This window comes from Sphaeramia orbicularis, chromosome 15, assembly GCF_902148855.1.
Source record: "Sphaeramia orbicularis chromosome 15, fSphaOr1.1, whole genome shotgun sequence".
In the NCBI taxonomy this organism is placed as follows: Eukaryota; Metazoa; Chordata; class Actinopteri; order Kurtiformes; family Apogonidae; genus Sphaeramia; species Sphaeramia orbicularis.
Genome location: NC_043971.1, coordinates 51,435,097 through 51,459,252, shown reverse-complemented (window position 1 = coordinate 51,459,252; position 24,156 = coordinate 51,435,097). Strand labels below are relative to the sequence as shown.

The 24,156-nt window shown below is 39.1% G+C and overlaps 1 pseudogene; it reads right to left on the bottom strand.

Moving 5' to 3' along the window:
• Positions 1-24,156, bottom strand: part of LOC115433906 (nidogen-1-like) — a 32,154-nt pseudogene that overhangs the window by 5,131 nt on the left and 2,867 nt on the right.

Genomic DNA, 24,156 nt, shown 5'->3' with positions numbered 1-24,156 from the left:
GAGAAAGAAGAGAGAACGTTTAGAAAGAAAGAAGAACATTTAGAGAAGAGAGAAGAAAGAACAGTTTAGAGAAAGAAGAGAAGAAAGAACAGTTTAGAGAAAGAAGAGAATGGTTTAGAGAAAGAAGAGAAGAAAGAACGGTTTAGAGAAAGAAGAGAAGAAAGAACGGTTTAGAGAAAGAAGAGAAGAAAGAACGGTTTAGAGAAAGAAGAGAAGAAAGAACAGTTTAGAGAAAGAATAGAAGAAAGAACGGTTTAGAGAAAGAAGAGAAGAAAGAACAGTTTAGAGAAAGAAGAGAGAATGGTTTAGAGAAAGAAGAGAAGAAAGAACAGTTTAGAGAAAGAAGAGAAGAAAGAACAGTTTAGAGAAAGAAGAGAAGAAAGAACAGTTTAGAGAAAGAAGAGAGAATGGTTTAGAGAAAGAAGAGAAGAAAGAACAGTTTAGAGAAAGAAGAGAAGAAAGAACAGTTTAGAGAAAGAAGAGAATGGTTTAGAGAAAGAATAGAAGAAAGAACAGTTTAGAGAAAGAAAAGAAAGAACAGTTCAGAGAAAGAAAAGAAAGAACAGTTCAGAGAAAGAAGAGAGAATGGTTTAGAGAAAGAAGAGAAGAAAGAACAGTTTAGAGAAAGAAGAGAGAATGGTTTAGAGAAGAAGAAGAAGAACGAACATTTAGAGAAAGAACAGAAAGAACAGTTTAGAGAAGAACAGAAAAAGTTTAGAGAAGAAGAGAGAATGGTTTAGAAAAGAAAGAAGAAAGAACAGTTTTAGAGAAAGAACATTTAGAGAAAGAAAGAAAGAACAGTTCAGAGAAAGAGAGAGAATGGTTTAAGAGAAGATAAGAAAAAGAACATTCAGAAAGAACAGAAGAACGTTTTATAGAAAGAACAGAAGAACGTTTTAGAAAAAGAAGAACGGTTTAGAAGACGAACAGAAGAAGAACATTTTGAGAAAGAACAGAGAAAGAACGAAGAAAGAACAGAAGAAAGAACAGAAAAAGACAGAAGAAAAACAGAGAAAGAACAGTTTTAGAGAAAGAACAGAAAAAGAACAGTTTAGAGAAAGAACAGAAGAATGGTTTAGAGAAAGAGAAGAAAGACAGTTCAGAGAAAGAAGAGAAAAAGAACGGTTTGAGAAAAGAAAGAACTTTAAGAGAAAGAAAAGAACGTTTAGAGAAGAAGAAAGACGGTTTTAGAGAAAGAAAAAGAACGTTTAGAGAAGAAGAAAGAACGGTTTTTAGAGAAAGAAATAAAGAACGTTTTAGAGAAAGAGAGAGAACGTTTAGAGAAAGAAGAGAAGAAGAACGTTTTAGAGAAAGAAGAGAAAAAGACGGTTTAGAGAAAAAAAAAAGAACGTTTATAGAAGAAGAGAAAAAGAACGGTTTAGAGAAAGAAGAGAAGAAAGAACAGTTTAGAGAAAGAAGAGAAGAAAGAACAGTTTTAGAGAAAGAAGAGAAGAAAGAACAGTTTAGGGAAAGAACAGAAGAAAGAACAGTTTAGGAAAGAACAGAAGAAAGAACGTTTTAGAGAACGAGAGAAAAAGAACAGTTTTAGAGAAAGAAGAAAAAAGAACAGTTTAGAAGAATAGAAAAAGACATTTAGAGAAAGAAGAGAGAATGGTTTTAGATAAAGAAGAGAATGTTTAGAGAAAGGAAGAGAAAGAACAGTTTAGAGAAAGAATAGAAGAAAGAACGGTTTAGAGAAAGAAAAGAAGAACAGTTTCAGAAAAGAAAGGAACAGTTCAGAGAAAGAAGAGAAAAAGAACGTTTTAGAGAAAGAAGAGAAAGAACAGTTAGAGAAAGATAGAAGAAAGACTTTTAGGAAAGAAGAGAAGAAAGACAGTTTAGAGAAAGAAGAGAATGGTTTAGAGAAAGAAAGAAGAAAGAACAGTTTAGAGAAGAGAAGAAAACTTTTAGGAAAGAATAGAAGAAGAACGGTTAGAGAAAGAAAGAAAGACTTCAGAGAAGAAAAGAACAGTTCAGAGAAGAAGAAGAAAGAACGGTTTAGAGAAAGAAGAGAAAAACAGTTTAGAGAAAAATAGAAAGAACGGTTTAGAAAGAAGAGAGAAAGAACAGTTTAGAGAAAGAATAATGGTTTAGAGAAAGAAGAGAAGAAAGAACAGTTTATAGAAAAGAAGAGAAGAAAGAACAGTTTAGAGAAAGAATAGAAGAAAGAACGGTTTAGAGAAAGAAAAGAAAGAACAGTTCAGAGAAAGAAAAGAAAGAACGGTTTAGAGAAAGAAGAGAAGAAAGAACAGTTCAGAGAAAGAAGAGAAGAAAGAACAGTTCAGAGAAAGAAGAGAAGAAAGAACGGTTTAGAGAAAGAATAGAAGAAAGAACGGTTTAGAAAAAGAACAGAAGAAAGAACAGTTTAGAGAAAGAACAGAAGAAAGAACAGTTTAGAGAAAGAACAGAAGAAAGAACAGTTTAGAGAAAGAACAGAAGAAAGAACAGTTTAGAGAAAGAAGAGAAGAAAGAACGGTTTAGAGAAAGAAGAAAGAACGGTTTAGAGAAAGAAGAGAAGAAAGAACGTTTAGAGGAAAGAAGAGAAGAAAGAACGGTTTAGAGAAAGAAGAAAGAACGGTTTAGAGAAAGAAGAGAAGAAAGAACAGTTTAGAGAAAGAAGAGAAGAAAGAACAGTTTAGAGAAAGAAGAGAAGAACAGTTTAGAGAAAGAATAGAAGAAAGAATGGTTTAGAGAAAGAAGAGAAGAAAGAACAGTTTAGAGAAAGAAGAGAGAACGGTTTAGAGAAAGAAGAGAGAACGGTTTAGAGAAAGAAGAAAGAACTGTTTAGAGAAAGAAGAGAAGAAAGAACTGTTTAGAGAAAGAAGAGAAGAAAGAACTGTTTAGAGAAAGAAGAGAAGAAAGAACTGTTTAGAGAAAGAAGAGAAGAAAGAACGGTTTAGAGAAAGAAGAAAGAACGGTTTAGAGAAAGAAGAAAGAACGGTTTAGAGAAAGAAGAGAAGAAAGAACGGTTTAGAGAAAGAAGAGAAGAAAGAACTGTTTAGAGAAAGAAGAGAAGAAAGAACGGTTTAGAGAAAGAATAGAAGAAAGAACAGTTTAGAGAAAGAATAGAAGAAAGAACAGTTTAGAGAAAGAACAGAAGAAAGAACAGTTTAGAGAAAGAACAGAAGAAAGAACAGTTTAGAGAAAGAACAGAAGAAAGAACAGTTTAGAGAAAGAACAGAAGAAAGAACAGTTTAGAGAAAGAATAGAAGAAAGAACAGTTTAGAGAAAGAATAGAAGAATGGTTTAGAGAAAGAAGAGAAGAAAGACCAGTTTAGAGAAAGAAGAGAACAAAGACCAGTTTAGAGAAAGAAGAGAACAAAGAACGGTTTAGAGAAAGAAGAGAAGAAAGAACAGTTTAGAGAAAGAACAGAAGAAAGAACAGTTTAGAGAAAGAATAGAAGAAAGAACAGTTTAGAGAAAGAATAGAAGAAAGAACAGTTTAGAGAAAGAACAGTTTAGAGAAAGAAGAGAGAAAGGTTTAGAGAAAGAAAAGAAAGAACAGTTTAGAGAAAGAATAGAAGAAAGAACAGTTTAGAGAAAGAACAGTTTAGAGAAAGAAGAGAGAAAGGTTTAGAGAAAGAAGAGAAGAAAGAACAGTTTAGAGAAAGAATAGAAGAATGGTTTAGAGAAAGAAGAGAAGAAAGAACAGTTCAGAGAAAGAAGAGAAGAAAGAAGGGTTTAGAGAAAGAAGAGAAGAACAGTTCAGAGAAAGAAGAGAAGAAAGAACGGTTTAGAGAAAGAAGAGAAGAAAGAACAGTTCAGAGAAAGAAGAGAAGAAAGAACAGTTCAGAGAAAGAAGAGAAGAAAGAACGGTTTAGAGAAAGAAGAGAAGAAAGAACAGTTTAGAGAAAGAAGAGAAGAAAGAACAGTTTAGAGAAAGAAGAGAAGAAAGAACAGTTTAGAGAAAGAACAGTTTAGAGAAAGAAGAGAGAAAGGTTTAGAGAAAGAAGAGAAGAAAGAACAGTTTAGAGAAAGAAGAGAAGAAAGAACAGTTTAGAGAAAGAAGAGAGAAAGGTTTAGAGAAAGAAGAGAAGAAAGAACAGTTTAGAGAAAGAAGAGAAGAAAGAACAGTTTAGAGAAAGAATAGAAGAATGGTTTAGAGAAAGAAGAGAAGAAAGAACAGTTCAGAGAAAGAAGAGAAGAAAGAACGGTTCAGAGAAAGAAGAGAAGAAAGAACAGTTTAGAGAAAGAAGAGAAGAAAGAACAGTTTAGAGAAAGAAGAGAAGAAAGAACAGTTTAGAGAAAGAAGAGAAGAAAGAACAGTTTAGAGAAAGAAGAGAAGAAAGAACAGTTTAGGAGAAAGAAGAGAAGAAAAGAACAGTTTAGAGAAAGAAAGAAGAACAGTTCAGAGAAAAGAAGAGAAGAAAGAACGGTTTAGGAGAAAGAAGAGAAGGAAAGAACAGTTCAGAGAAAGAAGAGAAGACGTTTAGAGAAGTAGAGAAGAACAGTTTAGAGAAAGAAGAGAAGAAAGGAACGGTTTAGGAGAAAGAAGAGAAGAAAGAACAGTTCAGAGAAGAAGAGAAGAAAGAACGGTTTAGAGAAAGAAGAGAAGACAGTTTTAGAGAAAGAAGAGAAGAAAAGAATGGTTTAGAGAAGAAGAGAAGAAAGAATGGTTTAGAGAAAGGAGAGAATGGGTTTAGAGAAAGAATAGAAAGAAGAATGGTTTAGAGAAAGGAGAGAATGGTTTAGAGAAAGAATAGAAGAAAAGAATGGTTTAGAGAAAGAAGAGAATGGTTTAGAGAAAGAATAGAGAAAGAATGGTTTAGAGAAAGAAGAAGAATGGTTTAGAGAAAAGAGAGAGGAATGGTTTAGAGAAAGAGAAGAAAAACAGTTTAGAGAAAAACAGAAGAAAGAACAGTTTAGAGAAGAAACAGAGAAAGACAGTTTAGAGAACCGAATAAGAACAGTTTAGGAAAGAATAGAAGAATGGTTTAGAGAAAGAAGAAAGAACAGTTCAGAGAAGAAGAGAAAACACGAACGTTTAGAGAAAAGAAGAAAAAGACAGTTCAGAGAAAGAGAAGAAAGAACGTTTAAGAAAGAAGAAAGAAAAACGGTTTTAGAAAAGATAGAAGAAAGAACGGTTTAGAGAAAGAACAGAAGAAAGAACAGTTTAGAGAAAGAACAGAAGAAAGAACATTTTAGAGAAAGAACAAAGAAAGAACGTTCAAGAAAGAACAGAAATAAGGTTTAGAGAAAGAAGAGAAAAAAACAGTTCAGAGAAAGAAGAGAAGAAGAACGTTTCAGAAAAGAAGAAAAGAAAGAACAGTTCAGAGAAAAGAGAAAAAGAACAGTTCAGAAAGAAGAGAAGAAGAACAGTTCAGAGAAAGAAGAGAAGAAAGAGACGTTTTAGAGAAAGAATAGAAGAAGACCAGTTTAGAGAAAGAATAGAACAAAGAACGGTTTAGAGAAAGAAGAGAAGAAAGAACAGTTTAGAGAAAGAACAGAAGAAAGAACAGTTTAGAGAAAGAACAGTTTAGAGAAAGAAGAGAGAAAGGTTTAGAGAAAGAAGAGAAGAAAGAACAGTTTAGAGAAAGAATAGAAGAATGGTTTAGAGAAAGAAGAGAAGAAAGAACAGTTTAGAGAGAGAAGAAAGAACAGTTTAGAGAAAGAAGAGAAGAAAGAAGGGTTTAGAGAAAGAAGAGAAGAACAGTTCAGAGAAAGAAGAGAAGAACAGTTCAGAGAAAGAAGAGAAGAACAGTTCAGAGAAAGAAGAGAAGAAAGAACGGTTCAGAGAAAGAAGAGAAGAAAGAACAGTTCAGAGAAAGAAGAGAAGAAAGAACGGTTTAGAGAAAGAAGAGAAGAAAGAACAGTTTAGAGAAAGAAGAGAAGAAAGAACAGTTTAAAGAAGAGAAGAAAGAACAGTTTAGAGAAAGAACAGAAGAAAGAACAGTTTAGAGAAAGAAGAGAGAATGGTTTACAGAAAGAAGAGAAGAAAGAACAGTTCAGAGAAAGAAGAGAAGAAAGAACAGTTTAAAGAAAGAACAGTTTAGAGAAAGAAGAGAAGAAAGAACAGTTTAAAGAAAGAACAGTTTAGAGAAAGAAGAGAGAACGGTTTACAGAAAGAAGAGAAGAAAGAACAGTTCAGAGAAAGAACAGAAGAAAGAAGGGTTTAGAGAAAGAAGAGAAGAAAAAACAGTTCAGAGAAAGAAGAGAAGAAAGAACAGTTCAGAGAAAGAAGAGAAGAAAGAACAGTTCAGAGAAAGAAGAGAAGAAAGAACGGTTTAGAGAAAGAAGAGAAGAAAGACCAGTTTAGAGAAAGAATAGAAGAATGGTTTACAGAAAGAAGAGAAGAAAGAACAGTTTAGAGAAAGAAGAGAAGAAAGAACAGTTTAGAGAAAGAAGAGAAGAAAGAACAGTTCAGAGAAAGAAGAGAAGAAAGAACAGTTCAGAGAAAGAAGAGAAGAAAGAACAGTTTAGAGAAAGAAGAGAAGAAAGAACAGTTTAGAGAAAGAACAGAAGAAAGAACAGTTTAGAGAAAGAAGAGAAGAAAGAACAGTTTAGAGAAAGAATAGAAGAATGGTTTACAGAAAGAAGAGAAGAAAGAACAGTTTAGAGAAAGAACAGAAGAAAGAACAGTTTAGAGAAAGAACAGAAGAAAGAACAGTTTAGAGAAAGAACAGTTTAGAGAAAGAAGAGAGAAAGGTTTAGAGAAAGAAGAGAAGAAAGAACAGTTTAGAGAAAGAATAGAAGAATGGTTTAGAGAAAGAAGAGAAGAAAGAACAGTTTAAAGAAAGAACAGTTTAGAGAAAGAAGAGAGAACGGTTTACAGAAAGAAGAGAAGAAAGAACAGTTTAGAGAAAGAAGAGAAGAACAGTTTAGAGAAAGAAGAGAAGAAGGAACGGTTTAGAGAAAGAAGAGAAGAAAAAATGAAAAAACAGCAACGGTTTAAAGTATTTAACGTTTATGTTAAAGATGAACTGACACTGATCAAATGAGAATTATTAGTATTATTTATTCATTCATTCATTTGTTTGTTTATTCATTCTATCTTTCATTCATTCGTTCATTAATTTGTTCATTCATTGGTTTGTTTGTTCATTCATTGGTTCATTTGTTCGTTCATTTGTTCGCTTGTTCATTCATTCATTTCTCTGACAGGGTCCAGAGGTCACACAGGTCATCATGGTCTAGTTTTACAGTCAAGGTCTGAGGACAAACCCAAGGGTCAAAGGTCAATGTCTAAATGGAGTCAAACTGAAAGTACTGCAGTACTGGTACTACAGAGGCAGTACTGTCAAACAAAGTACTGCAGTACTGTCAAACAGAGTACTGCAGTACTGGTACTACAGAGGCAGTACTGTCAAACAGAGTACTGCATTACTGGTACTACAGAGGCAGTACTGTCAAACAAAGTACTGCAGAGTCAGAGTTCAGTCTTTTTTTGTCACTGGGTAAAAATTCCATAAATACTTTCAACAAAGTGTGATTGAAGTGGAACTTGGAGTGGTTCCTCCTCCATAATAAACAGTGTTAAATTCCAACACTAACAGCCTTCGACCAAGTTAGTACAAAATACACACTGACACATTCACATTTGAACTAGAACCAAAAAAATAATGAATATGAACCAATGTTTCATGTTTAATTTTCCTGTTGAACGTGTTTAAGGTTTTACATCATATTTACAGTCAGTGGAAAAAGGTTTGAGACACTCTAAAAACTGGACATAATCTCAAATATTATCATAAAATATTTGTGTAAAACTCCTTTGTGTTTCTTTGGCTACATTCACACAGCAAGTGGGGTAAAGAATCAAACTAAATCGTTGTCAGTTTCATCATGTGTCCTGGATGTGTTTCATTTCTGCTGAAACATCCACTTTGGACTTGGATGGAACTGAGCATGTGCAGAAGGATCAGAGAAGGAGAAGGAGAAGGAGGAGGAGAAGGAGGAGGAGAAGGAGGAGGAGAAGGGGTGGCCATGGCTCAGAAGGTAGAGCAGGTCGTCCAATAAACAAAGGGTTGGTGGTTTGAATCCCGCTCTGTCCCAGTCATGTGCTGTTGTGGTCCTTGGGCAAGACACTTCACCCACCTTGCCTCCAGTGTCACTCACACTGGTGTATGAATGCATATGAATGTTTGGTGGTGGTCAGAGGGGCTGTTTGGCACCAATTGTCAGCCCAAACAAATGTACAAAAATAATGATCATGGGTCACTAATGTAAAGTGCTTTAGGTTCATGTGGGTTTAATGGAACCACAGTGGGCCCAGGTCAGTGACTGTGGAAGGGTTCTGAACAGAATAACCACAGACGCATGAGGGGAACTACTACTTTTATACACCACTTGTAATGATCGCCTCCCTGTGTACTGCTGCTGTAAATGCTTTTGATTATTATGGTGACGCACACTGACGTGAGGAAGTAACCCGTACACCTCGAGGTCAGATACGATTTGCTAACTGTACAATACGCTGGTTTTGTTCGAGGTGTTCTCAAAAACCCTTTATTTACTTTTTCCAAAACAGAAGTGTGCTTTATGCAACATGTGAAGAATGTCTGCACTTGCCTGCAAATATTAAACGTGCAGTGTGACAGTAAAGAGCCGTTTCCAGTCAATATTTTCAACTCCTCTGACTAGCGAAGGCTGCTCTGACCACTACACACTGTGAGAGTCACGGATACAAAGCCTCTGGAAACGCTCCAGTTTTATCTGTTATGACAAATTCAGGTTCTAAACCCAGTCAGTAAAAAAAGCAGTAGAAGAAGAAATGTGCAGTAAAGGGACATGCTCAGTAGGCGTGTGCGCCCCTCGGCCTGATGGGAGTTTGTTTACCTGACGGACACTGCGACAGCGCCGCGTGATGCCGTACAGTTTGGTTCGTTTCTGAGGCTGGAACTCGTCTGATTCTCTGCCAGCGTAACGGTCCACAGCGACCACGGCGTCCCTGTGCGAAAAAAAACAGACCACATTTAGTCAACGGGTAATCTGAACAACGGGTTAAACCAGGGATAACCAGGGTCAACCAGTGTTCACCAGATTTAAGCAGGTTTAACCAGTGTTAACCAGGGTTAATCACGTTGAACCAAGTTTAACCAGATTTACCCACATTTAGCCTCCTTTGACCAGGTTTAACCCATATGCTGAGGAGTATTTAACTCATTTATCTTCATTTTGTTCCTTATTTTACTCATTTTCGTTTTAGTTTTGATACTTATTTTCTTCATTTTGTTGCATATTTTCTTCAGTTTGTTCTTTGTTCATTTTGTTCTTTTTTTAGTTTTTGTTCCCTCCTGCTCATTTTGTTCATTTCCGTTCACTTCTGTTACATTTTATTAGTTTAAGCTGTTGAATATTTTCTTTTGTTTTTCCTCAGTTTTTCTCATTTGATCTTTAATTATTTTTTTCTTCATTTCTACTAGTTTATTAATTTATTTATTTTGTTCTTTTTTGTTACTTTTTGTTTATTTGAGCTCATTTTGTTGAATGTTTTGTCAGTTCTGTTCATTTTTGTTGGTTTGATGCTTATTTTATTCACTCTGTTACTTGTTTTATGCTTCTTTGTTCATTTTTGTTCATCTTTTTGGATGTTTTTATTTATTATTCCGTCACATATTTTATTCACTTTTTCTTCATTTGTAACTATTCTCTATTCTTTGGCTGTTTTTCCCAACTTCCTGTCCATTTCATTGATTATTTTGTGTATTTCTGGTCTATTTTATGCTAAATCTAAATGTTTTTCTTCATTTCATTAACATGTCTCACACCATCATCCTCCTGGTCTTGTTTGGACCTGGTCTAAGCTGTAGTCCAGACCGTCCCTGGTCCAGGCCGTCCTGGTCTGCATGTGACCCGGTTCTCGGAGGTGGACTGGCTCCCCTCCCCCACCTCCAGACCCTGAAGGTCACTGCAGACACTCAGGCTGATAAATTGCAAGCAGCTGCCAGTTCTTCAGATTCTTCCTGACGCTGTGTATGGACTTAAACAGACGCTCCCATTACCCCCCCATACTCCCCAACAACCAAACCCCCCCTTTGTCAGGGCCTGACGGATCTCCAGGACATGAGAAAGAAAGCTGGACTGTAGAGAACATCAAGGTCCTGAAATGTGAGGAGCTGTTTGACCTTTGACCTCTGCTCTCCTTCCTCTGGATTCTCACACGGTTCAATGTACGGACGATATTTCAGTGTCAGTGAACGCCACATTCCAAATACGCCATGATTTCATCCGTCGTTGATGGTGGAAAACATCCACACACGCTTTAGTCTAAAACTGATCTGAAAAAGAGACAATAAATAATATATGTGTTCTGGCTGTTGTGACCATATTTAGACAAAAGGGGTGGAGCTCTAGATATTATAGCTCAGATGATGTCATGACGGGCAACCATTGTCTATAAAACAAACTGAGGAATCTGAATTTACTGATTAACGTTTTGACTCAGACGTTTGTCTCATAATCGTCCCGTTGGTTTTTTTCCAATCATTAGGTTCAGAACGTCATTGTTTCCTTAAATGCAGATGATTTCAGTGACACCTCCCACCATATTTTATATTCGACTTCCTGTTTTATATCTACGGTTAGCGCTGTCTGCATGGGTTCACATACGAGCTAATGCTAAAAGCTAATGCACTGAGTCTGAGGGAAATACAACTGAATCATATTATGTTTTCTTTAATCACTTGTTAAACTCAACTATGATCAAACTGTTTGTCAGGAAACAAATTAGACTAAAAATACTGTTAAAAATATTTCTATTTAAGATTTAAAAAAAAAAAAAAAAGGATTAGCAGTGAGATAATTACCAGATGAACCCGTCAAAATAAAACAAATGAAACAAGAAAAAGTCCTGAAAAATAATTAAGTTATTATTTTTTAGAGAGAGGTTAAGTGTAAGTTGATCCCCTAGTGGCCATCAGCGGTATTACAGCCAAGGTCATAAAGTTACTGATTTTCTACATAAATGTCATTTATTTGCCAATAAATGTCTTTGAGGTACTTTGAAGAAAAACTCAAAGTTTCAAAGATGTGGGAAAAACCTATAAAATATGAATCAGCACAAACTGTAAAAACCAAACTTGTGTCTCGACTGTGAACTTTAACAAACTAAATGAACAGAACCCACATCCAGAACCTTTGGCCTTAAACCACAAATAACTGTGGTTTATATGTTCAGGTCACATGGTTCCATTGTTTTCAGTGTCATCACGATAGAAATTATATCATGATGACAATGATCATTTTGGTTTGATGGTTTTATGATCCAGTCCTGGTGCAGATTTACCAACAGTTGAAAACTTTACAGTTACGTTGAATAAAAAAGATGAACAAGAGGAAGAAGAAGAAGGAGGAGGAGGAGAAGAAACAGAAGAAAAAGAAACAGAAGAAGCAGAAGAAGACCGACTAGTAGTATTAGTTTACTAGTAGGTTGTTCCAGACCTCCTCCAGTCAGTGTAGTATTAGTCGTAGTAGTAGTGGTATTAGTATTAGTAGTAGTAGTATTAGTATTAGTATTAGTAGTAGTAGTACTTCAATAGTATGTTGTTCCAGACCTCCTCCAGTCAGTGTAGAAGTAGTAGTATTAGTACTATTAGTATTAGTACTTCAGTAGTACATTGTTTCAGACCTTCTCCAGTCGGTGTAGTAGATGTTTTTTCCAAACGCTGTGATTCCAAACGGGTACTGGATCCCCTCCAGAACCTGTCGTCGGTCTCCTCTTCCTGGGTTCATACATTCCATCTTATGTGTCCCTGCAGACAGAGGATGGACCGCCGTTAAACACCACCTGATACCACCACCATTAACCACCTCCACCCATTAACCAGCTCCACCCTGTTAATCACCAACCACCACCCCTTAACCACCACCACCACCACCCGTTAACCACCACCCATTAACCACCACCACCACCCATTAACCACCTCCACCCCGTTAATCACCAACCACCACCCATTAACCACCACCACCACCTATTAACCACCAACCGTTAACCACCACCACTACCTGTTAACAATGACCCCCACCGTCCTTAACAACCAGCTGTTAACAACCACCACCACGCGTTAACCACCACCCGTTAACCACCACCAACCACCCCTGACAAACGACCACCACTGCCTGTTAACCACTGCCACCCATTAACCACCACCACCACCACCTGTTGACAACGACCACCACCGCCTGTTAACCACTACCATCCATTAACCACCACCACCACCACCCATTGACCACCACCCGTTAACCACTACCACTACCCATTAACCATCACCACCCATTGACCACCACCACCTGTTAACCACCATCACCACCCCTCAACCATCATCACCCATTAATCATCACCACCCAATGACCACCACCACCACCTGTTAACCCCCCCACCCCTTAGCCACCACCCGTTAACCACCACCACCCACTGACCACCACCCCTTAACCACCACCACCACACGTTAACCACCACCCCGTTAACCACCTCCACCCCGTTAACCACCTCCACCTTGTTAACCACCTCCACCCCGTTAACCACCACGCCGTTAACCACCTCCACCCCGTTAACCACCACCACCCCATTACCCACCACCCCGTTAACCACCTCCACCCCGTTAGCCACCTCCACCCCGTTAGCCACCTCCACCCCGTTAGCCACCTCCACCCCGTTAGCCACCTCCACCCCGTTAGCCACCTCCACCCCGTTAACCACCCCACTGCCCACCGGTCCTGAACCCAGACCCACCTGCATCGGCCCAGCATAGCAGAGAGCTCTGGGGGTCAAAGGTCAGACCATTGGGCAGACCCAGGTCGTCCTTCACCAGGACCCTTCGACTCGATCCCTCCATGTACGACGTCTCGATCTTAGGGGCGTCCTCGGTTCCAGTCGGCCCAGTAAAGGTTCCTGAGGACGGGACGAGACGTTACGTCCAACACAAGACTCTTTCTACGACAGTGTTTTATTCTGTCCACATTTTAATTTAAGGTAAGACTTTAAATCAAGAATTTAAAATCACAAAGAAGAACAAAGAAGAAGAAGAGCCTAGTCCATACTCACTAGTACTCAAACCACTGTGAAACACTGTTAAAAAATGAAGTAAAATACTCCAGAGTATTCAAATAAAATAAAAGCCTAAATAAATCGCATGGGGGTCCTGGGTTTACCAACTCCTCTGAGGGTAACAGTTCTACTACTGTGTACCCATTGGGGGGTCTGCGATGGATGGCTCGGGGTTGACCAGGTCCGAGTCCACGCTGACACGGCGCTGCAGTTCCCTCCAGAGTGACGCCACCATCATCCGGTCCTTCACGGAGTCGGTCCAGAACATGGTCCGGCTCAGGTGGTCGGACGTGGATGCCTTCAGGACTGTCCTGTTCTGAGCACAATGATCCGCTGTTGGGTATGCGTTTACCATGCACCTCAGAAACAGGATAACCCTAAACCCTGGTTTAAGGGGACGTTTCAGTCCGGTATCCGGATTAAAAAGTGACGTAGAATCCAACTTCCTGTTAGTGTCGTCTACATCCACTTCTGTTTTCAACATTTTTAATAGTTTGTTCCACATGTTCAGATGTAACAGAATTAAATAATCAGATGAACCTGTTACAATGCATGAAGACATGGGAGGACCGGACAAATCCAGGTGGGTTAATCTGATTTATTCTAATCAGATTAATGCTGTTATCCAATCGAACAGACCAGATTAGACTGTTTACATGATCCGTTTCATGACCTGTAGACCTACATCTGAAATTACATTCATATAAGCATATAAATGAGTGGGACCATCAGACGATGCCCTGAGGGATCCCATTCTCAATTGAATGAAACACAGATTTATGATCAATAACAATCTTAGAATTCCAGAAATTGGAAACTGATCAGAGTATTAGTGCGGATGGAAACGGACTCAGAGACACATTGAGCCATATTCAAATTATTATTATTATTATTATTATTATTATTATTATTATTATTATTATTATTATTATTATTATTATTATTATTATTAATATTAATATTAATATTATTATTACTACAATAAAAACAGCCCAGATTTAGGCAACGGTTAATCTGAACAATGGGTTTAACCAGTTTAACCTATATTCTGAGGAGTATTCATTTGTTCTTTATTTTACTCATTTTTGTTCAGTTTTGGGCTTATTTTCTATATTTTGTTGCATATTTGTTCAGATTTTTTTTTTAAATTTTCATTCTTTTTTGTTACTTCCTGTTCATCTTGTTAAATTTCCATTCACTTCATTCATTAGTTTTATTTGTTGAACATTATCATTAGTTTTTCTTCAGTTTGTTTCTGATTTCATTGTTGGTGTTTTTTATTTCTATTAATTTCTACCTATTATTTATTGGTGTGCTCTTTTTTGTTGTTTATTGAGCTCACTTTCTTGAATATTTTGTCATTTATGGTAATTTTGTTGGTGTCGATGCTTCTTTTATTCACTGTTGTTTTCTGCTTTGTTCATTTTGTCTCATTTTTCTGTTCATTTTTGGAGGGAAACATTAGAATTCTCCTCAGATCTTCATAGTTGCTGGTTTTCAGTTACTCTTCAGTGGTGAACCGAGTGCAGACGTCATCACGTGTCGGTTGCCGTGACGCCTCATCGTACCTGTTGTGATGACGGCGTGGGCTCTCCTCCCTGGATACTTGCTCTGCTGATGGACGGGAGACGTGATCTCTTCCAGTAAACCATCTTGTCCACACAGTCGTAGGCCACGCCGATGATCACCTTCTCCTGTGGAGAGTCAGAGCGCTGCTGAAAACGCCGGCGGTCGCAGATAAAACACACCACATGTGTTCCGACATGAACGTCTAGACATAAATCCAAACCAGCAGCTGCTTCGGAGATCAGCGAAACAACAAATGCAGACTACAATTCCAAACATGCCGGACTGATGGTAGGTAATTAGCCTGAGTGTCCACATGTGCGTCCATAAAGAGGCAGATTGGAAACGGCAAAACGACGACGCAATCTAATCTGTATCCAGGGACCCGAGGGAATGAGCTGATGTGAAACACACCAACACATACTCTGGGGTCAGTTCGCAGGGTTTTCACTCCTGGAATTTGTAGAAAAACCACTTGAGCCTGAGATGAACTCGGAGTTGTTATTTCCCCAAACTACACAGCGGCAGTGTTGACTAGAAAAACCATTTCCCTAAATTTCATCAAAATCCTTCCATAACTTAAGTTTTATTGCTAACAGACAGACAAACAACAAAATCCACCCCCACCACCCCTGATACCACCAAAATTTAATCATCTGTTCCTTGTGCCAGTATCAACATTTCGTGAAAATTTCATCAAATCCTTCCATAACTTTTTGAGTTATCTTGCTAACAGACAGACAAACAAACACACCCCGATGAAAACATACACTCTGCCATTCCTTGCCAGAAGTAATAAACAAACAAACAAGCAAACACTAAATATATGATCACCACCAGAATTTTCAGTGTAATTTTCAGGAGAAATGTTCAAGTTATTATTCCTGATTTTACCTCCGCCAGGAAGTATTGTGATCACTTTGCTTGTAGTGTTTGTTTGCCTGTTTGGTTGTTGGTTGTTAGCAACTTTCTGCTCTGTTTTCATGTTGAAGAGCTTCTCCCTGACACAAACACAAAAACATCATTAAACGTCTCCTCATATTAACTCCATCTGTCAGAAACTCATTAAAAGACTGAAATAAACCATCGATGGCAGATCCAGAGGAAGCTCAGAGCGTTTGCCTTGGAAGTTTAGGGACAAATTACATCTGTAGACATGAAGTTCAATCAAATTCCTGACTTTCATATAAAAAAATCACATGCATGTTTGATCTGGGAATAAATGGATAATTATCATGATTATAAAGTACATTTTCCTCTTCTTTTAGGGTATGTTTTGTCAATTAAAGTTATAAGTCACATAAAATCACCATTTATGTTTTCCACTGAGTTCACCTTTTTTTATGTTGTCTTCATCTAATTACCATGTTTTACAATGTTTGATCTGGTTTTATTTAATTCATTTCTATGTTGTTTTATCCGTTGCATCTTTCATTAGTGCTTTAAAACCACAGAACCAAAATCAGGAATAATAACTGAACATTTATCCTGAAAATTACAATGGAAATTCTGATTGATCGTATTTTAGGTGTTTTTTGTTTATTACCCCTCCGCCAAGGAACAGCGAGGGTAATGTTTTCATCGGGGTTTGTCTGTTTGTTTGTTTGTTTGGAAGATAACTCAAAAAGTTATGGATGGATTTGGATGAAATTTTCAGGAAATGTTGATACTGGCACAAGGAACAAATTATTAAATTTTGTGGTGATGGGAGGGGGAGAATATTCAATAAATCAACAAAAAAAGAATTATATAAAAAGAAAAGAAGAAACGGAGTGGGAGTGAATTTTACCTATAATCCCCCCCCTTACTCCATCCTTCACCTACCTTAAACCTCTCTGTCAGATCCCATAAGCAACATCAAAAATCCTTACATATCAGACTAAATTCTGACTGCATAAACACAAAACTGCTGTAAATATCAAGCATAGGCTGTCCATTTCACAGCAGCATTTCACATTAAAATAAACTCTGGTCCATTTCATAAACAAATAATGCACATAAATAAACTGTCATTTCTTAGCAGTAATATACTTATCAAAATAAACTGTCCAATTCATACCATACCCGTATAAAAACCAAAAAATATACTCCAGTGCGGATAAACTAAAAAAAAAATTCCACTTTTCGCTTATAGTTTATAAATGCGCTTACGGGCAGATGTAGAAGAGGTTTGGCGTCATCTTTTTTCATGTCGTAACCTTCCAGCGGGACGTGTTCAATCCGTCCGCTCTGAGCGTACAGCAGGTGTGTCCCGGGGGCAGGGGGTGGACATCGGGACGAGGGGTGGGTCCGATGGGGGGTGGAACGCCGCCGTGGTCGATACCTGCCAGAGACGAAACACAGTCCAAGTCTATTTCAGTCAGAGGCGTTCCACAGGGCTCTATCCTCAATCCACTACTGTTTACATTATATGTTAAAAACACAGACAGCACTGATCGTTACTTCTACGCCTAAGATACTGGAGCTAAAGTTACTCTGAACCACAAAAAAATACACAAAGTAAACCACTGTATTGTTCAGTTCCTTCCTTTTAGTACCGGATGTACAATATAATCAAAATATTCATGTCAGTCCCTACTGTTAATTAGTGCGATAAATGTAAAATTAATATCTTTACAGTCTTTATGATTAATAATTATTTGTAAAGGCCACAACAACATGAGAACAAAGTAAAAGACACAACAAGATAAAAATAAACCCAAAAGAACTAACAAGAATGAAAACATAAAGCGCTAAATGAGACGGAAACTAAGTAAAATACGTACGGAGATGAAAATTAATGCAAAAGATATAACACGAAAAAAACTAAAGGATATAATGAGACAAAAATCTCAGACAGTCGCTGTCATGTTCTCCAAAGTCCATAAATCAAGACTCCAGTGTTTCCTTTTATTACTCACACATGGGTCTGGTTCCGGGTCCGGACCGGGTCCCGGGGATCTCGCGTCCGTTGGGGTCCACGCACCAGCACTGGCCGATGCTGCCGTGACACTGGGTCGGCTCGTAGGCGCCGTTCTCGTCGCAGGTGGGGATGTACTGACCGACAGGGGGGTAAGGGGGGCGGGGCCCTCGAATGCTGATCTCCGTGGTTCCCAGGAGGCGGTCCCTGTGGGCCTCGCACTGGGTCTTTGTCTTCTCTGAGACCAGAACCAGAACCATCAGATACTTATGCTATTTTATTAGTACAATACAATCTCCTCCGGTTAAGGAGCAGGAAAAGAGCAAAAGAACAGAAAAACAAATGAAAAGAACAGCCTGTGTTAGTTTCAGGATATTTAAGGTCCCTTAACAGATACATTTGTCTCTGAATGTCAGCCATTTTCCCCAGTTTTTCATAAAGAGATTTTCTTTTAGATTCAGTTCATATGTAAGCTGTTCCATGACAAGTATATGATCTATGATCGAAAGCCATCGTTTATAAGACGGAGCATCAGTCTGAAACCAGTTCTTTGTTATGGCCTTCTTCCCGGCCACCAGGAGGATCTTGACAAGATATCTGTCTTCTTTATGCACTGATTCTTCTAAATGTCCGAGGTACAGAACAAGACAAGAATTTGGGATTGCATATCCCAACACATGACAGAGAGCTGAGTGAACCTTCCCCCAGAAGGGCTGAATATTTGAGCATTTCCAAAACATGTGTGTGGGATCTGAATCCATGTGATTAAAGTCTCCAACATGGCTGTTGAGTATTCATTTGTTTACTTTTAATTTTAGGTGTGATGAAATAACAAATTAGATTTTTCCAATTAAATCCTCTCCATTTAGGTGACTGTAGGCACCATGCTTTTAGTTTGCCCTTGTACAGGTTTCATTTCCTTGTATTCATACTTTCATGTTGAATATGTTTCTTCTTTCTGACAGTTGGCCTTTTGTGTATTCTAGTATTTGTGTGTAGTTTTGTATATTGTCAGTATTTTTCAGCATAATTTTGTGATATTTTTATGTACAGTTTTTCAGAACTGCCCTCTCTATTTAACTTTTCTTAAAGGTGCAGTAGGAGATCCAGGAAAAATGGTTCGAGCAGCTACATTTTGAAAACACACAACTGAAAAGTCCAGACCCTTTTCTTCAAACTTTCCCCCCGAAGCCTTGGGGGGAAACCACCATACTTGGTGAAAGTTTATTCTGATTCAGACTTTTGCTTTGAGTTTTCAACTTAAGTATATTCAACATAAGTAACTGAATAAGGGAGTGAAAATCAACAATGTGTATAAGAAGAAAACAAATAATTAAATACACAGAGAGCCATAGATGAATAAATGAACCGTATAGAACTCAATAATAATAAATATAATTCCCATGACAGATACAGTTAATCAGTAGTTAAACCATGTGACTCACCTGAGCTGCAGTAGACGCCGTCGCCATAGTAACCCGGTCTGCACTGACAGGTGTACGAGCCCTGAGTGTTGTAACAGATGGCGTCCTGATGACACCGACCCGGTTGGCACTCATCCAGTCTACGGGAAACAGAACAAAGGTTAAATACGTCTATGGCAGTAAAATAATAACATAATAACTGATAAATAACCACAACTACAAACATTCTTATATGTTTTCCAGTGAAAAAAAGTAAAATTACATGATTTTTCACTTTTTCACTCGTCGTCCACACTCAAACTCACAAACTTTATAAAAAAAAAAAAAAAAAAAAGAGCAAAAATGAACCAAATGCTCCATAAAATGGGCAAATATTCACAAAAAAAAAGGAACAAAATATAAATTGAAGAAAAAATGAACACAAAGCTCCATAAAATAAACAAAATATTCAATAAGACAAAAAAAAAAAAGACAGAGACTTTCTAAATTCTTCTGTTTTAGTTTCCAAACGTCCACTTCACATCCTCCGTCTGACTGGCTCTCATCAATACATAACCTCCCCTGATTGGTTGAGCCCCTGCACATGACCAGAAACCGCTGCCAAGCTGTTAATTCAAACAGTTGTTTTTTACAGCTGTTTATACAGTTAATTCTGCGTCTGTTGTTTCTATTATCAGAGTAGTGTGCTCTGAGTCCCCGTATCCGCCGGCGGCGTCTGGTCATGTGACGTTTGATTCATTCATTCATTGGCTGCTTCTGGGGTTATTTCTGAAACCATTCCTGGGTGAGATGAGGTTTTTTTCGTAAACCACTGAGGTGAAAACTCTGAGGTCACGTTACAGACGAGTGGATCTGATTCAGGGACCATATATGGAATTGTCCTCAGATCCAGAAAAAAAAACGCGATCCGGGTCCACATCAGTCTTGGTCCACTGGTCCTGGACTGTGGGACGTGGCCTATGTGACGTCCTTTTATGGTCAAAGAAGTGGGTCAATGGTAACGCCATCAAACAGAGAACGGAAACTATGAACCCGATCCGACCGGGCCAGAGGAATCCATCTGCTGTTCATGTTCGGATCACTATAGGTGTGTTATGTAACCAGCCCCCCACCACCACCACATCCTGAACCCCCCCACCCCCATCCCAGATGGTTTCAACATCACCACATCCATGGTGAGATTTAACCCTCAGTTCAAGGATTTTCCTCTAAACACTTCATATCTACATGTTTTAATAATTAGACCAGGCCAAACCAGGGCCAAACTAGGGCCCATGTAGACCAAGACGAGGCTCACGGTCATGTGGGACGACTCGACCAATGAGACGCAGGACGTTTATATTTAAGGTCTGTGAAAGTTACAAACACAGTAAAATCACTGATGTAAAACTTCAGAACACTAATCTCAGTTTTTCCTCCTGATGATGAAAAAAATCAAAAAACAGAAAATAAAGTTCAAGAAGAATGAACTGGATGTACCTGAAACCTAAACAAACAAAATTAATAAAAAGTGAACAAAATGCGATAAATAAAACAAACAAAAAATGAATAAAAAAATAATAATACGATCAACGAATGAACAATAGAGAAAAAATTTAAATCAATACATAAAACTGTCACAAATGCCACAAAGAAATATTAAGAAATGAACAGAATAATAAATAAAATGAACAAAAAAAGAGAAAATGAGTAAAAATGTAGAAAATGTTCAACTGGTGTGAATATTTTGGTCAGTTTGTGTCTCATTTTCATTTTCCTCTGGAACATTCCTAAAGTCCCTGCTGGTCTTGTGGTGGTTCATTGTATCTGCATGTGGACCACGGTGGGACCTGGTTTGACTCGAATCCTCTTGGATCCACTCAGACCTTCTGCAGCTGCTGCTTTGATATGTTTCTGTTTCTGGAAACTGCAGCTGATTCTTACAAATGTGTATTTCCAGTGAGTTGCATCATGTCCATCCTGTCCAGGTTCATGTGTGGAGGCGGAGCTGTTTACCTTGGCAGACACGCCCATCACCAACGAACCCTGGGAGGCACGAACAGATGTAGGCGGAGCCTCCGGTGTAGGTGCACTGAGCGCGCTCAGGAATGTCACATGTGTTCCCTCTTCACATGGGTCGATAGGACCATCGACCGCTGGAAAAAGAAGAAGAGAAGAAAGAAAGAGAGAAGAAGAAGAAGAGGAAGAAGAAGAAGGAGGAGAAGGAGGAGAGGAGAAAGAAGAGAAGGAGGAGAAGGAGGAGAAGGACGGGGAGGAGGAGAAGAAAAAGAGGGAGAAATTGTAAACAGTGTAAAGTGTAAACATTGTAAACATTGTAAACAGTGTATACAGTGCAGAGGTGTTTCTGTCAGACTGCAGTGGAAGCTCAGCTTCCCCTAAAATTATTCAAATTAAATGTTCAAATCTGTTCGGTTGTGTGACATTTCATTGACTACAAATGCGTTAGAACCTGTTCATCTCAAGGACGAGTTCATTCAGAATCAGCTTTATCCCAAATCAGTGGACTGGATGTTGTTCACTTCTCCTCCATTCTCGTGTCTGTTTTCTCATTCGATCTCTGCTCAGTGCATTTGTCCGAAGACGCTCAGCGTCCATGCACTTCAGTGGGACTGAGTGGAACTGCTTTTTTCATTGCCTCAAACCTGGACGGTAATTGGATAAATGCCACGAGGTTGTCCCGCCCCTGACGCCCTGCGTCTCTGGGGATGAATGGAGCTGTGGGCGGAGCTCGGCCGGGCTGGACGGGCTTCCACGTGCTGATTGGAGGATCAGTCAAAGGCTGAATCCGTTTGATTGAAAGCTACTTTGCGATCTACTCCTTCACTGACAGTTCAGTTTAATACCGTCACGCATTCTGCTTGTGAAATCGCAAGAAACCACTACGAAATTACTTGTTCATTTCTTGCACTGTAAATAAAACACACTCATTGTACTTCCTTGTTTCAATTTAACATAATTTCACGTTTTCTTGTTTCAGTTCCATAATTTAATCATTTCTTGTTCGAGTTTAATATCGTTTTGTAGATAGTTAAATCAATCATCTGTTGGCTAGGTCGGGTGAACTTGCTATAGTCCCGGAAAAGACACTACTTGGTACGATAAGGTCACTGACCATTTTCTTAAAAAGGAACGGAGGGCCAAATTTATGTTTAAATAACTTGACAATTTTTTATGTAAGCGACAATGAGCTTCCCCTGTCTGAAAGACGAGCAGCCGCCACTGCTACAGTGTAAACATTGTAAACAGTGTGTACCGTGCAGTTGTTCCTTAAACGCACCATGGTCGTTGACGCTCCTTCAGTCTTGGGTCTAATGACACTTTCTTTGCTGGTGTGTGTAATAACAGTGTGTTCATGGTTCAACTGTTCATTAATGTGTTTTCTCTGGTTTCGAACCTAAAGCTTATTACAGTTTAGGTCTTTGTCGCTGGAGGTTCTGTACGATGTAATTGAACGTGTTCGCAGACACACAAACACCACTTACCCACACGAGTGTCCGTCGTTGGCGAACTGGTATCCATCATCACATTCGCAGCGGAAGGTTCCGGGGTGGTTGTTGCAGATGGCATGGGAGCTGCAGATCTGAGGATTCTCCCTGCACTCGTCCACGTCTGGACACAACACACACTTACCACACTCATATAAGGACCGGACTGGACCCCTTATCGGACATCACACAACACACTGCCATCAGATTGGTTAATTACAAACCTTTGGAGATGGTATCGTCGCCTCTTACATCCTGTTCCTGTTTGGTCGTGCAGACCCAGATCCGGTACCGGTTGGGAGTCCACCATATGGGACTGATGGGACAGATTACCCAGTTCCCCCGGAAGGAAGGATTTACTGAGTCTGGGTCTAAACTCACGTGGGAACCTGGAGGTCCCGCCCCCTCCCTCGCCATGGGAACCGCGGGCGACTCTTACCTTCACATAAACGTCCGTCGCCGATGAAACCCGCCGCACATTCACAGGTGAACTGGGTCCCGGATCCGGGTCGACAGACGGCGTTGGTGTCGCAGCCGTGACGACCCGTGAAGCAGGGTTTTCCTGAGGTTGACCCCTGGAAAGAGATGGTTCAGACCATTAACAAAAAATGACCGAGGGGTCAGAGGTCACAAAGAAATGAGGTCATTGAGACACTGTTCAGATACAACATGGAGTCGATAAAACGAACGAAAATAAGAAAAATATGAACAAAAAGGAACAAAAGAAGAGAAAATGAAGGACAAAATGAATACACTGAACAAAACCTACTGAATGAACAGACTAACAACACAGAACAAATGACGACAGAAATAAAAATAACGATAAAAATGGAAAAAAGCAACGAACTGAGGAAAATAAGAAAGAAATGAAGAAGAAAGGACAAAAAAGATCAAATTAATAAATTATGAGATGAAATGAGTAAAATAAGCAACAAAATGAACAGAAACAGAACCAGGACCCAGGACGCAGGCCTGAATTTAGACCTGGTACTGGACCCAGACCTGGACATGGTCCTGGACTAGGACCAGATCCTGGTATTGGACCCAGACTTGGACCTAGACCTGGTCTCCACACAGCATTTGTTCTGAAACTGGAGGGGGGAGGCAGATCTTGGTTCATGAAGGAGCCTCTTCCCTCCAGACCTCCTGGACCTGGTCCAAACTGGGACTGATCCGGATGTGTCTCCGCTGCAGTTCAGGAAGGATGTGAGTTCAGACCCAAACGAAGTGACTCACCGTTCACATCCCGTCTTGTTGCTCAGGGCAAAGCGTATGATTTCGCTCTGGGCATCGAACATGACGAAGACCTGGTCCACGCTGAGCATCTGTGTGGTCTGGTGTCTCTGGAGGATCGTCGTTCTGGGCGCTGGAAGGTGATGGTGACGCACTGGTAGGTCTGGTAAGGTCTATACTTTCTCGTCTCGGGGATCCGTCGGGAAGCTGACGGTGTAGTCCCGGGGGAAGACGACGTGATCACTGCAGGAGGCGGGACCCACGTAAAACACACCACAGACCATTTACACCAGGGGTCAAAAATTGGCCCGTGGACCAAAACCGGGCTGCAAAAGGGTCCAATCTGGTCCATGGGACAAGTATGATAAATGTGAAAATTATATGAAGATATTAACGATAAAAGATGTTCAGGTTCCACATTCAAACCGATAAGATCTAAAGTGGGTCAGACCAGGAAAACAACAACAGAAAAACATAAATTAAAGCCACAAGCAGTGTTGAAAGGCCCTGACCATGGGCACGTCCAGTACAAGTATGTCCATTATTCAGCAGGTGGCACTCTAG